The 13,692-nt window shown below is 55.4% G+C and overlaps 1 protein-coding gene across 2 annotated transcripts in view; it reads left to right on the top strand.

The window, feature by feature from the left end:
- The window catches only part of FRMD5 (FERM domain containing 5), a 76,017-nt gene that overhangs the window by 20,450 nt on the left and 41,875 nt on the right, over positions 1-13,692 (top strand). The gene's annotated exons all lie outside the window — the stretch shown is intronic.

A 13,692-nucleotide genomic window follows, 5' to 3' on the forward strand; every position in this document is an offset into this window, starting at 1 on the left:
TGGCCCCCAGGCTGGAGGAGGGAAGGTGACACTGCGGGGCCATGGGTGTCCTCCATAGGTTATGGAGTCATGGTTGGGGGTCCCCAGTCCCCCACAGATCAGGGACAGCCAGCCAAAATCAGCGAGATCAAGAGCAAGATCCTCGCTCTGCCTCCCCTCCGTGTGTGCGCCTGGGCTGCACGCTGTTCTAAGGCTCTTGGGGGGTTCTTACATTGCACATAAGCCATCAAACGGAAAATGTAATTAGATTTTTTACTCTTGATCAGATTAGTGTAACTTGCATTGATTTCTCCAGCCTGTGTGAGCATTTCCTAGGTGTACTCTTATTTTTCGTACCGCAGGTTTCACAAAGCGTTGCTTTCCTTCGTCAGAGACACTCTCTAATCATATGTGAAAACGTGGTCTGATGTGAGTAAGTGGAACAGACAGCCAGAACCTTTTGTACATTAAACCTGAGTAGCGGAGTCTTGTGCACACGCTGTGCTGGATGAGTGCTGGAGACATGATACCTCTGGCTCTGCGTGCTCTCGGGATGTGCAGATCCACGTCTGAAGCATCGCAGCTCGCTTGCTTCTTGAAAATTATGAGCTCCAGCTACTCAGAGAGAGTCCCCAGTTCTGCTTTGGAGTGACCATAAAAAATACATGTACATCCTTCTGCCCAGCGTGGGTCTCTCCTCCAGTCAGGTCACCCTTTGCTGTCAGAGCAGCTCATTCAGGCAGATTTTCCTAAGGGCACATTTGAGGTTGGCATGCCCGGCAGCTGCCCCGTCACAGTTCTGACACATCCCCAGGGTCCCCGGGGGCCGCAGCCAGTCTTTGCTGAGTAGGAAGCGTGGAGCAGGATAGCTGAGACATCGTTTTCTGTTGGCCTGATGATGAAGAAAGTGCCTCGTGTGCTCTCTGCCCTGCCTTCATGTCTCCGCATCGCCTGTGGCAGCCCCTTTCCCCCCCAGCCCCGAAACACGCCACCAGCACTGGCAGTTCTGCGGGGTGCAAGAACAGAAATCAGAGCAAGCTCTTAGCTCAGACAGGGTGCAAAGCCTGGGAGGGACGTGGCACAAAGCAGCCCCCGAGGTGGGGCTTGGGGTGCTGCTGGGGGCAGGCGTGAGGGCAACAAGAGAGAAGTGGAGCGAAGCAGAGGTGTTTTTGTGCCACGTCCTCGTTCTGCAGGTGAGGAATCGCTGCAGAGGAGGAGGAAGCAGGTCGCAGGCTGTGAGTGCAGGCAGGTGGAGGGAGAAATTGTGTGCTGGAGGTACAGCGAGGGAGTCATGGTAGAGGCATGGAGAAGGTCAACGCTGGGGGGTGCAGGGAAAGGTGCCCGGTACCGGGGGGCTCTGCAGGGCTCAGGGTGGGCAGGGGGGGCTGCAGAGCGCCTGGGCCAGCCCTGGGGCTGGGGCTGCCCAGGGGGTGCAGTGGGGCTGGTGGCTGCATGGGGTGGGCAGCAGGACTGGGCATCCTTTCCCCAAATGCCACTGAAAGTCCTGGTGGAGCTGGAGCTAGGGGAGGATGGCTGCAGGACCCGCTCACATTTGCTGATGGGGGCCCAGCGGTGTCTGCGAGGTTTAAGAGCTCAGGGCAAAGCGTTCGCAGGAGCTGCTGAAGGGTAAAGGCTCATCAGCCTGGGTAAATATTAGAACAGCAAAGAGGGGAGGGAGGAGTGTGAGCGAGAAGAAGACCCAGAGGGGTGAGGAGATGGCTGCACTCCGGGGACGGGCCGAGAGTTGGGTTGTGCCCAGGAACAGCCCCGCAGGAGGCAGGAGCAGCTCCCGGCCCTGCATCCAGCTGCAGCACGGGGCTCTGGTGCTGGGGTCACAGCAGGTCGCTGCTTTTTTCTGGTTCCCAGTTGCGAATTGCGCTTTGCAATACGCTTTTGCAGCGCTCCGTCACCAGCAGCACCTCAAATCATTAAGCCTGAAATAATTTTAATTGGATCCAGGATTCACAAGGGATTTTTTTTTTCTGTGTCTCTCTGCTCCTGCCGGTGCTGGGAGCTGGACTAATTTCTCTGGTGTCGTGGCAGCCATCCGAGCAGGGGCACGCTTGGAGTGCCTTCGGATCGTATGTTGCTGTGTCTGCCTCCAGTATGGCAGGGCTTAAAGACTGTGAGATAAATATATATCTTTATTCTTTTCCTTTGGAACAGGTAAACTGCACTTGAGAAGCTCTAAATTGCTGATTTAATTTCTTGAGACAAATTCTGTAGCTTATTGCAGAGGCAGCCCTTTGGCACCCTCTCACACGGGAAGAAGTTGTGTATCTGGGGGAGATGTACCTGCGGCTTCTCCCGGGATTGGTTAGGTATGTGCAGAAGAGATAAGATTTCAATTAAATATTTTGCATGTCCCAATTAAAAACGAGGCATTTGTCTTTGCAAATTGAAAGACAGATCAGTAACCCTCACCCACACAGACAGGCATTTCGGTTAACGTGTCTGTAGAGTACATGGACTTCCTAAAATGACTTAGGAATTAATCAAGCAGAGATGATTCAGAGACTACACAGAAAGGTGGGGAAAAAAGTAAACATTAAAAATTCCATTTAAAGAGACTGCCCGAAGAACATTTGCAGCCCATAATGCATTTTTTCTCTATATAACAGTGATGAAAAGCTTTAGCTGCTTCTGCACACCTTGGAGACAGCAATGAATTAATATAGGAAAATTCAAGAATGTCACGTGGTTTAAAAATTAAATTGTCCCCTCGCAGAACTGTCTCGTATTTTCAGGAGGATGTTGGTGCAGCTGCTGCTTTGCTTCCTGCACCTGGCCAGGTGAGGCCCTTGCGCAGAGCTCTGCAGGACGAGGCACAGGGGAGGCACATGAGAGCTGACACACTTGTTCCTCTTTTCACACATTATAGAACAAATTATAGTACGGGGTGCTGCTTGTACTGGGAAGCTTCTTTAACAGAGAGATATTTCTGGGAAGAGAGCAGGCAGCATTTTTCTGAGCTCCCCCCGTGGAGCAGGATCGTGCCTGCGGGCTGCAGGGGCTCCTGCGCCGAGCCCTTTGCTCAGCTGAGGCCACTGGGGATCAGCACAGCCACCTCCAGCACTGCGCCCGTGCTTGAGCTTCAGCCAGGATTTGGAGGTTCCCTGGGCCTGATCACAGCAATCAACTTCCCACGTCGAGCTTTGAGGTGAATGTCAGAACCGCGGCTGCAGAGGTTCTGCCCACGCTGCCTGGGGCTCGGCACAAGGCAGGCACAAGGCAGAAAGCTGGACGGAGACTTTAAAAAGAGCAACGCTTTGCTCGTCCTGGTAGCTTGCTGGAATCAACTCCTATCAGAGTGCAAATTCCTAGCTTTTGTGGCAGAAATCTGCAGCGAGCCCTGAGCAGGGTCTGTCCGTGTCGGGCTGTGGTCTAGCACCCTGAGCCCAAACTGGGCTGGAGGGAGGGTGCCCCGGTAGGGTGCCATGGGATGGTGCCATGGGATGTGCCACAGGATGGCTGCACAGCTGTGGGGAGAGGAAGGCGATTTGCTTTCTGAAGTGCCTGTGACAAGCAGGGTGGTTTGGATGGGTGTAAGCTCTTGTTCAGGCGTCTGCATCCCTCTGATAAGCAGCGAGGGGAATTAAAAGCTGAAGTTGTATTAAGAGTCCCTACCTTACACGCTGTCGCCTTGCCCATCGACAGGATACAAATCAAGCAGGAGCCACTGGCGGTTGCGGGGCTGCTTGCAGCGTGCTGGGCTTGGCGCAGCGCCCCGAGGCGTTCGCTGAAATGCGATTACAGACGCAGTGGTTTGGAAACGCCAAGGTGATGTTCCTCGTTTTGCTGAAGTTCACAGCGCACTGGGCAGGAAGCCCATGGAGTGGGCACCCCGGCTTACGGCTGGGTTACGGGGCGCAGGGGGCTCTGCTGCGTGCTGACGGGTGGTGCAGGGCTTGCTTCCAGCATGGCAGCAACCAGGGGATGCTCTCAAACATAAGTCCCAGGGACAAACAGGGATGTGAGGAGGACTCTGGACCTCAATTTAATTGATTAACAAGATGCTTCAATACTTAATTGCACATTGTGTGCTAGGGGTATGTGTACTGCGGAGACAACACAGAGCAGAACAATGTTACGGGGTGCAGGATTTCTGAACAATATCACTTATTTCACCGTGCTGCCCCAGTTTGCAGAGCCCATTTCTTTCCTTTCCCCTGGCTTCCCCACAAGCCCCCTTTCCGCTGCACCTCAGGGCAGGGGTTTGGGCTCTTGGCCCCGGTGCCCCCCTGGGGAGGGCTCAGCAGCCGCGTGCCGCCTGCAGCTGGGCTTGTGCAGAGCCAAGCTTAGCACCGCTCCAGCGCCTCCCTGCTCCGGGCCATCTGCAACTTTCCGCACTGTGGTAGCGTTTTTGTCCTCTTTTTGGGATCAACTGCCAGCCCAGCTGAGGTCACAGAACAAAGCGCGAGGCACGGGAGCTGTAACGAGCGGTTGGAGCTAACCCGAGCCTCCCCAAGGCTCGCTCCCCGAGGCTTGTTCTTTCAGCTCGCGACTCCTCGTTATGCAACCCAGAAACTCTGGTCCTATTTTTGTTTGTGATTCTTGGTTTGATCCAGTATCAAGCTCCGTGTGCATCGCTGCAGTGGGGCTGGCAGGTCCTCCCGTGTCCTGTGGGGTCGGTGGCAGTGCTGTGGGCACACGTGTGCCCTGCCCCTGCCCTGCGGGTCTCAGCCAGCTCCACTTCTGGGGCTGAGGCTGCAGGGACTCTAGGGAGAGTCCAAAGCATCCCTAAATTTATGAGCTGCCCCTGTAGCTGCCCTGTGATTAGTAGGCTGCTGCTGACCAACTGGTATGGCTATACCTCTGACAGGAGCTTGGTGATTTTGAGGTGCTGCTGCTCTAAAGGTGCTCAAGCCTTTTAATATTGTGTTTTCTGCTAAAACAAGCAGTGTGCCCCTATGTCAGAGATGCTCTGTGCCTCCGGAGCCCCGTGGGTGCTGGGATGTGTGCTGCAGGCGATGCACCTTTGCTTTGTTTTCGTTCACATCAGACATCATCTCTGGAGGGTGGGGGGGGGCTGCTCGTGGCAAAATCAGCCCGGTTCTTATCTGCAGAGCTGCTGCCCGAGCTTTTGCAAGACCACCAGGGAGGACCAGCACCATTTTCTGTGGGGTGCTCATTGCTCCCTGGGGTGCTTGTTGCTCTCCATAGCCCGGGGGAAAACAGGGAGTGGGGGACTCCAGTGGCGTGGGTGCAGTGGTGCCCTTGGCTCCGTCGTGCTGGGTCACCGTTTGGTGGTTTCCTGGGCTTGTTTATCCCGTGGCTCTGCTGAGGAGAGGAGCAGGCATGTGGGGCTGCACCCCACCAGCTCTCAGGAGGGACCCGTGGCCATGCAGCGGGGTCTTTCCCACCCCATCTGCTCAGCAGCACCGGGCTGGGGCTTTCCAGCAATGCAGACATCGGTGCTGGAGGCAGCGGTCGGTGCCCGACACTTCTTCAGGCAGCTGGGAGCCGTATCTGCTGCTTGGGTTGTTTCCGTGTATCCCGTTCTGGGGATGAAGACAGTAGGTTTATGGAGGGAAGAAATTAAACGTTTCCTGGGTTTGCATCCTGGATTGTTTCCCATCGCCCGCAGAACACCGATGTGACCAGACTGCATAATCAGCCTGCCAAGCAGAAGTGCCTACCTCAAGGCCATTTCGTACTGTTGCAAGCCCAAATCAAGCTGGCAAATCTCTTCAGCTACTTCATTTTTCTGGAATTTGAAATCAAAATCTCCTTTAGTAAATACTTACACATTAAAAAGATTCCCAAGGCTGAGCTCCTCCACCGCCAGCTCCATTCAGCGCGGGCGCTTTCAGTCAGCGGCCCTGGAAGGCCGTTATCTCCCGTATAGATCGTTACACAATCCTAATTCTCATGCTGCAAATGGCTTCATTATGAAAACATAACATCAAAGTAGACCCAGAAACAATCAAGTTTCTGTTCGGAATCCAAGATGTTCGGGGAGGATCAAGAGTTCAGCCTGGCAAACTGCTCCAGAGGGCAGGTTGGGCTGTTCCTGGGAGGATGAAAAGCAATTTCCTCCCCCGCCACCTCCTGCGTCCTGACAAAAAGTTGTGGTTTACCCTGAATTTGTAAGCGGAGATAAACGTGGAAATCCCTTCATGACCCAGCAGGCACACTGAATTAACTTGAAGTGAATGTGAGGAACGTGTGAAACAAACGAGCAGGGAGAGCTCCGAGCTGCCGGGCACCGGGCGCGAGGCTCCTCCGCCTCCCAGCACCGCGCTGCGGGGCTGGAGCCCCCCGAGGCTCTCGTGGTGTGGGGATGTCGGAGGGTCCCACCGTGCCGGTGTCTCGGGGCGAGGAGGGCCTTGGTGGGCTGACTCAGGGCTCTCCCCCCTGGTTCTGGGATGTCTCTGTGCGTTCAGGGGCGGTGTGGGGCTGCGGCAGGGAGTGCGATGCGCAGCACCGACCGTCCATCATCCTGCCTTAATGAACTGCTTTCCTGGCCAGGGACTAATTTGGTTCCTGTATCAAAGAGAATTAAGTTGTGGCTCTTGACCCTGGGAGTCTGTTTAGCTGAAAGGGAAGTTGCAGCATCTCTGCCGTCTGCAGCGGTAACCACGTTACGCGAGCAGCGCCCCGTTAGCCCAACTAGGAGGTAATGGCAGTGTAGCTTCCCATTAGAGCTAATGGGCATCACCTCGATTACTTGCACAGTGCAGGAAAGCCCTGCTGTGCCGTGCTGCTCCGTGCCGTGCTGTGCCAGGCTGTGCCGTGCTGTGCCAGGCTGTGCCGTGCTGTGCTGCTCCGTGCCGTGCCGTGCCGTGCTGTTCTGTGCCACGCAACGCTGTGCTGTGCCATACCACACCGTGCTGTGCCATGCTGCACTGTGCCACACTGTGCCGTGCCGTGCCGTGCCATGCTGTGCTATGCCGTGGGAGCAGCTGGCACACTCGGGAGCAGGGGGCACAGCAGCAGGCAGGACAGCAGCAGGGGCACACCAAGGCAGCTGCCAGTATTTTAAACAGCTTCAAATTCTCCAATTTTACAGGTTTTTTGGCTCCATGAAAGAACAGCAAAGCCACATCTCCTGCTAGGTCTTTAATCTGCACTACAGCTGCCGGTGCATCAGCTGTGGGATCGCTGCTCACTTTCAGGCTGTGTGTGAGCAGCCTCTCCCCTTCCCACCCCGCGGGTACCAGCAGCCCCGTGCCGCGCTGCGCTCCCTGGGGACCAGGCAGGGTCTGGGTTTGCGCAGAGTCATTGTGTTCAGGTAGAGATGCATCACGGGCAGAAAAATACAGCTACCTGCTCTCTTTTCTCCAAATTTCAGAATTTCTTTCTAAGCAGGAGACCAGTCCCAGTCACCCTTGCTGGTCTTACCACATCCATTTCCCTCTGCCAAGTTAGGGTGAGGCTGAGATTTTCAGAGTGCCCAACGAATCCAACACCAGTTTTAATGCTCCGGTATGTGTTGTTAGTCAGTCTCTGTCATTTCTTCCCTTCCTTAACATAACACAGTGAAGAGGGAAGAGAAATTGGGAGAGTGAGTGAGCATGATTGCGAGCTGTTGGAGAAGTCAGTGGCACGGAGGGAAGCAGCTCGGACGTGAGGGTGACTCACGCTGCCACCAACCTTGGCAGCGCTGCGGGGCAGCCCTGGTGCGAGGACAGGCGGGCAGGGAACAATACCCACAATGTGCGCTGCACAAAGGGGCCCTTCTTCCCCCAGAGCAGGCACATCCACTTGTTCCAGCTCCTTCCCACCCAGACAATGCAAGGAAAGCCCGTGTTTGGGCCGGAGTTCCCTGCTCATCACCTCCCCGGGCAGGGACTGCTCAGACGGTGTGGGAGAGCTGGTGGAAAGGAAATCTTTGGGTGCAGCAAAGGGCTTGGCTTCATGTTTTCTGGTTATGGCTTTGGGTTACAACAGCAGGGACAACATCTGAACTACACGGTGATAATGATAATAATTATTAAAATGCTTTTCCATGATTAAACCTATTGCTTGTATCTGGCTGAGAGCTCTGCAGATGCCTGCAGTGAAGCCTCCTGCCCTGCCACGGCTCCCGGGGACGCGGGCAGCGGGGTTCGTGCTGTGGTGCCCCGCGGGTCCTTGCTGCTGCTCTGTGTGTCTGGCCGCTCTGCGCAGAAGCTCAGCTACTGCAGCCCGGTCGGCAGGCTCCGCCTTCAGTTCTTGTCATGTTTTTGAAAAATTTTATTTAAATAAATTGCCAGATAAAATGCGGCTTTCAACTTGTTGACCTGCTGGGGTGTTATAGCCTTCCAGCCGTGCCGTCGGGGAAAATTCAAGCCTTAGAAGTTTGCTCGTTATAAATGAATTGCCTTGTAGGTGTTTTGATGTATCAAAACTGCATTAACCAGAAAGGGGGTTTTAGTGACTGTGGCTGTTGGTTAAAGGAGAAAATAAATCTTTCCATACTTCTGAGTGGCCACCTCAGTCGGTCTGGACTAGCAGTGAAATGAGGAGCCAGGAGCACAGCGTGGAGCTGGGCATGGCAGATGCTGAATGCAGAAATAAATCCAGTGCCCGGTTCCTGCAGCTGGCAAGAGCTGTAGAGAAATGGGGGAGCCACTGGGAGATGGAGCCCAGCTGCTCCCAGCTGCTGGGATTTGCTGGGCCAAGCTCGTCCCTGGCACTGTGGCACTCACTGGGCTTTAAACTGGACAATGGGCAGCGTGCTGGTGGGGACGTGGGGTGCTCCAGCCCCGCTCCCCTGGGCCCCCAGACACGTGCAGGGCTGGGAGGGCACTGGGATGGTGCTGAAAATGGTGCCCCAGCCGAATTCAAGTCAGAGCAGGGCAGCAGGCAGCGCCTTGGAGCAGAACCACTGCTCCTGCTCACAGCCTGTGAGGCCAGCAGTCTCACCACATCCATCCGGCGAGATCACTCCTAGAAATGGTGTGCTAACTGAAATAAATCACAGTCAGCGGTGGCATAAACATTTTTCTTATGCAAAGATGTTCAGTGCTCATAAGTGCTGTGGAACACGCTTACAGAAAATCACTTTGCACTTCTCCTGGCCAGCTTTTATTTCCCACAGCAAATCACCCAGGCAGACACGGGCGGCTGCTCGCTCACCCTTCCACAGCACTGCCCCTGTGCTGCCTTCCTGGCAAAGTGATTTACAGGCACTGTCTGGGCTCTGTAAGCCACACGTGGTTTTTCTGCAGCCATCCTGCAGTACCCGGGACAGCTGCTGGTCCCCTGCCCTCCCGAGGGGCTCTCCCCAGGCTGTGCAGGCACGGTGTGACTTGTGCCAGGGCTGCTGTGCCCCACAGTGCTGCGGGTGCTGGAGGCGAGGGCAGGGCACAGTCCATCCTCTGCACCTTGGGGGACTTCTCCCCAGTTCGCCAAGTACAGGGAACAGCCAGCGCAGGTTTGTTTGGTTTGGTCTGCAGAGAGCACGTGGGGCACGTCCCTGTCTGATTACAGCTCCCCTAGCTATGAGTGGGAAGGGAATTCCAGGCTCCACTCACATGGCTGTTACATTCGGGTGCACTGGGTAGCTTTGTCACCATCACCATCACCACACGTCTGGGCTGATCGTGGCACCAGCTGCTGGGGTGCTCAGGGTGCCACCAGTGCCACCAGTGCCACCCCAGCTGGTCCAGGTCACTCAGACTGGTGGCACTGGGTGAAGCAGCTGTGGGTCTGGTGGAAATGTGACTGCTGCGGTGTTTGCTGGCCCCAAAATGTCCTGTGGTTAAGGGTGAGTGCAGGACAGGAGGTGGCTGTGCTGGGGAATGCGCTGTGCTTGTGGCGGGCAGTGTTGGGGGAAGCCTTGTGGGGCCACCCCAGTGCGCCCACAGCCCCCGCACTCCCACTGTGCTCGGAGAAACGGGGCAAAAAACGGGGCAGGGAAGGTTGTTGTAGCTGTCCTGTTATTAATAGTTCATCAGCCTGCTCTGTGTTTGCAAGCATGTGGGCAAGGGAGGGAACTGCAAAAGCAAACGGCTCCACTCGGAGCTCCATGGCTGGCGTTCGTCCTCCGAGGAAACGCTCTCCAGGTTTTCCTGGAGAGCTCATTAAAGAGACAATAAAGGCACATGATAAATAGGATGCAACTGTTATTAACACGCAGTCCCTGGGAACTGCACTGAGGAACTCGGTGCCTGGACCACGAGCTGTGTCCCGGCTGGTGCTGGGCTGCTCAGCCCCACGTCTCCATGGCTACGGCGCCCTCCGAGCATCTCCAGCTGGAGCCGCCAGCGCCTGCTCGCATCAGCGTGCACGGGGCCGGGGGCAGCTCTCCGCGGGGGGATTTGCATTTCAAACCAGCGGGAGAGCCTTCCCGTGAACCTGCGGACTCAATTCTGTCTTGCAAAGCATTCCTGCTTATTAGTGCCTGCTTCTCAAAATATTGTGCTTGGTGTGAGCGAAATGTCCTTCCTGGTGGCCAGCCTCGTGCTGGCGTTGCGTGCTAACGCCCCACCGTGCAGGGAGGGTGGGGGTGCAGGCTGCTGCCTCCAAAGTGAGAATTCCCAGCATTGGATCCCTTGCCTTTGGCTGAAAATCGGTGCTGCAGGCAGTGGCAGGCAGGCGGGTGCCCAAGGCCACCTCTTGCAGCAGAGGTGAGGGTGTGGGCGGATGCCTCCATCCCTCCATCCTTGGCTCGCTCCCGTGCAGGTCTGTGCTCAGCCCCCTCCCTGGCTCCCTTCACCCCCAGCTCTTGGCTTTTGCTGCTTTTTGTGCATAAACCCGTGCCCACCTTGTGCAGGCAGTGGTTGTACCATGAGGTAGTGGAGAGGCACTTTTTTTTTGGCAAAGACTTGTCGAGCTGTGCTGGCACACGCACACGAGGGGTTTGTGAAGCAGAAGGTGCTGGGGCCATGACCTGGAGCAGCCGTGCTCTGGATTTGGGGCACCTCGAGCTGCAGGATCCACCCCTCCCGGTGCAGTTTATTCCTCTGTTTAATCACCTTCGTTTAAAAAAAACACATCCTGTTTCCAATTCAAATTTGTCTGCTCCCAGCTTCCAGAGGCTGCTGCTTGCGATGCTTTTCTTCACTTGATTGAAGAGCCCTTTAGTAGCTGGTGTTTTCTCTCTGTGAAGGCACTTACCAATGATAATCATGTCACCTCTCACTCTTCTTTTTGATGTATTAGAGAGGCTGAGCTCTTCAGCACTCCCACTGCCAGGCATTTTCTCCAGCTCCCAAACAATTTTTGTCTCTTTTTTGCACCCTCCCCGGTATTTTCATCTCCCTCCTCGTGCTGCAGCTACCGAATCAGGGCACCGCCTTCCAGCATCCTGCCCGATGATGCTGTGCAGAGTGAAACATGCTCCCCGGGGCTGATTTGGACACCCCCAGCCACCCCCGGCTGCCCTCCCAGGCTGCTCCCCACCGCCGTGCCCTGGCCCCCGCTGCGCTGCCTGCTCTGCAAGCACAGCCGAGGAGCACGGGGGCGCAGACTTGTTGCACGCTTTGTGTGATGATCTTCCCCTTTATAGAAGCAGCTCATTTAGGCAGGCAGCACAGCAGGTCCTTTCTGCTTCTGCGCCCGTCCCCGGCAGCCCTTGGCACACTCAGGGGATGGGGACGGGGACCTCGGTCCAAGCTGCTGTGACTGTGCTGGTGACATCTCCCCGTGGCACGTGTCCCGTTCCAGCTCTTTTCCTTGAGAGCAAACTTGCAAAAAGCAGCGCTTTCACAAGCAGCCTTTAATGGTGATGAATTCCTCATGGGCACTGGCGTGCTTGGCACTGCAGGGAGGCAAAGTTACGGTGTCTCCAAGCACAGGTCTGTGGGTGACAGCCCCGGGCTGTGCCTGCTCCCCCTGGGCAGCCTAGGCATGCCTGTGCGTGCTGCCATCAGATGTAGTCTTGTGGGTCAGGGGTAGGCTGTCTTGCCCCTGATAATGGGTAAATTATAGCAATCTACCATTTTTTGGAGGAAAAGATCTCTCTCAAACAGTTTGCAGTCAGAAGAGTAAATTTACACATCCTGTGTGCGGGAGTCTGGTAGGGTTTCTTCTGCGTTTCCGTGTGTGCTTTTCCAATTACCACTTTTGACAGCATCTTTCCGTGGGTCTGCTGCCACACTGGCATTAATGCCCTTGTAAATCCCTGACTGCCTGACTTCTGGTGCCCCGTGCCAACATCTGCAGCCTCAGTGAGTCTGGCCTGATCCTTGAAGCTGCCCGTTTTATTTGGCTGAATGGGAGAGCTCAGCGTAAAGCAAAATCTTGTGGCAATATTTTCTCTGTGCTGGAGAACAGACAGAAGCTCATGTAAATGTTTCCTTCAGCAAAATGCGCCTATAATTTACTTTCAAGCCATGATGAAAAATACAGAGAGGATAAACTGAATAGATGAAAAGGGAAAATAGCAGAGGTTAGAAGCATCTTTATTGCTGTGGGTGTTTTCTCAGCAGAAGGGACAGGCGCATGGGTGGCTCCCAGCAGAGGCGGGTGCTGGGGGGGCTCTGTGCCATGAGCTCCGTGCTGTGCCTGCTGCGGGAGCAGACGCTGGGTCTGGCATGCGAGTTCCCTACGTGGGGTCAAAGGAACTATCGGTGCATGTGCAAAATTAAATTTAAAAGAGGAATTTTGCCACACATTTATTTGTTTACACCACTCAGGATTTCAGGTGCTGGAGATAACAAAGTGACGTTCCTACTGAGTGTCTGTGAGTGATGAGCTGATAATGCATCGTCCTGCAAAAGTGCTGCTGGTGAACAGCCAGCGCAGAGCTGAGCTTTACATGCTCGGCAGTGCTGAAGTGCTGGAGGGAGCTGTGGTTTGATGTCAGTTCTAAGTCATTTCAGACGAAAGTCTCTCAGACACAGGGAGATTGCTGGCCCCGGGGTCTCTGTTCTTGTGAATTACACAGCGCAGAGCCTCGGTGCCCTAACCCTAACCCTAAGGGAAGCCCTGAGGCAGGCACCCCAGCTCCTCAGCGAGCTCCCCGTGCCCATTTGCACCAAGTTTGTTATTTTTCAGAACACAAATTGTGCCCGGCACACACCTGGGAATGCCAAGCACCAAACAAACACGTAGCAGAATCAAGCATGTGTGGTCTTTGAAGCCACCCCTGTGCGTGCCGTGGTGTGGGTGCCCAGCACGTGGCCGGGCAGCCCCTGCAGCGAGCGCAGCCCCCGTGGCAGGGACCCCACGGCCCACGGGTGCTGGTGCTCAGCAGAAGCTGGGCTCAGTGTGGGTCCCAAGCTGCTGCTGGAGAAGAGTGGCTCGCACAGTGTGGGGCTGGGGACAGGGCAGCTTTGGGGCACCCCTCCTTCCCACGACCCGCAGCGGCCCCGAGGTGCCATCACCGCGAGCCTTGGCGGGTTTCTCACCTCCTGCCTCATCCGCAGGCTGTTGCTCAGGAAAGCAGTGAAGGTGAAAATTTAAATGAAAACTCGGAGAGAGCCTTGAGAGCAAACAAATTGGAAAATAAACTCAGTGGAACAATGAGAAGAGGCCCGTGACATATAAGAAATGGCGTGGTTAGAAATAGAGCTAAGCAGCAAACGAGCCAGTTGCCCCTGAGAGCAGGGCGGCTCGGCCCCACGGGCTCCAGCCGTGCTTCCCTGCCCCAGCAGCAGCCTCCGGTCCCTCCCAGCCTCCTGCAGACTGCTCTGAAGGCACAACCTGCACATCTGTATGTGCTGTGTGGTGGACGTACGTGATGCACATCACCAAGGTACCCGCACTTGGATCAAAACCAAAAGTACCATCAGAAACTTCATTTACAGAGGACATTTTGTGAGCAGTCCGTGGACTGGCCTG

This window comes from Anas platyrhynchos, chromosome 11 (genome assembly GCF_047663525.1).
Source record: "Anas platyrhynchos isolate ZD024472 breed Pekin duck chromosome 11, IASCAAS_PekinDuck_T2T, whole genome shotgun sequence".
Taxonomy (NCBI): domain Eukaryota; kingdom Metazoa; phylum Chordata; class Aves; order Anseriformes; family Anatidae; genus Anas; species Anas platyrhynchos.